Source organism: Mizuhopecten yessoensis, unplaced genomic scaffold (genome assembly GCF_002113885.1).
Source record: "Mizuhopecten yessoensis strain PY_sf001 unplaced genomic scaffold, ASM211388v2 scaffold245, whole genome shotgun sequence".
Taxonomy (NCBI): domain Eukaryota; kingdom Metazoa; phylum Mollusca; class Bivalvia; order Pectinida; family Pectinidae; genus Mizuhopecten; species Mizuhopecten yessoensis.
In genome coordinates this window covers 689,611-690,920 of record NW_018403450.1, presented here as the reverse complement: position 1 = coordinate 690,920, position 1,310 = coordinate 689,611, and positions in this window count along the sequence as shown.

Below are 1,310 nucleotides of genomic sequence, written 5' to 3'. Positions count from 1 at the left end.
GCGGCCTACAGGAGGTGTGAAACCCCCTGCTGCTGTCTAGCACTGGCCGTGTGGAGCTCGCGCGCGGATCAATGAACACAGGTAAAATCTTTATGCTGACTTTAATCCGACCGTGCTGACTTTTATCGGACCGTGCTGACTTTAATCCAACCGTTCTGACTTTTAAACGACAATGCTGAGTATAACCCAACCGTGGTAAATTAAAGTGAATTTCAGTAAAAAGTCAGCATTGTTGGTTTATAGTCAGCATTGTACGAGTATAGTCAGCATGGTTGGGTTATACTACCATATTACGAGGATAGTCAGAATTTAGTAGTCACTAGTGATATGGCCAAAGATGTTTACAATAATCCTCGATATAACTTCCCTCGTTACATGTACCATCTAAGGTTAGCATACCGCCAACATTGCAAATTGTTTTCTTTTCCTTCTTTTCTACACTTATTCATCGATGCACCGCTTTTTTATTATTCAAAATTGTACAAGGTTTCCTGTAACTGTTCAATTGGTCGTTAGGTCAACGTAAAAACATACAACCCTAGGCCTGTAACTATCTTAGCTGCGTCCAAAAGGATATTTTTCCTGTAGAGCGGAGTTTAAAATACGCGCCTATAAATTATCACTGCTATCACAGAAAAGGCATGCGGAGGCTTCTATGTTCAAAAAGAACACGTTATACCGGCTTCTTTTCTATACACAGCTTTTTCAGTAAAACTGATTTCCATATGTTACTGTTACATTTATCAATGTGTACATTTATCAATGTGTATATCTATCAATGTGTACATCTATCAATGTGTACATTTATCAATGTGTATCACGTATCAATGTGTACATCTATCAATGTGTACATTTACCAATGTGTACATTTATCAATGTGTATCACGTATCAATGTGTATCACGTATCAATGTGTATCACGTATGAGTTATTACAACATATATAGAAACCCGTAGGAATCCAGCGCTTCATATCTTCGAATAAAATCACATTTTCACCTAAACACACACGTTGTCTGAGAAATAAATTAATCCACCTTGAAAATGTTGTAGTTATATTGTTTTCGTATAAAATGCATTACGGAAATCCATCCACATTTAGAAATATCCAAAATGATAAAACACTTTGTGAATATCTTTCTTCCAGTGGGAAGATGTTATTGTATACACCGTATTTTTCACTTATATTTTTTGTACAGCATGGTCATTTGAGCTGAATTCATATTTCACAAGAATTCGGAACAAATTTTAAATGTCACAGATGAGAAATCTCTAACTTATTGTAGTTGGAGATATGATGTTGTCTTAATAA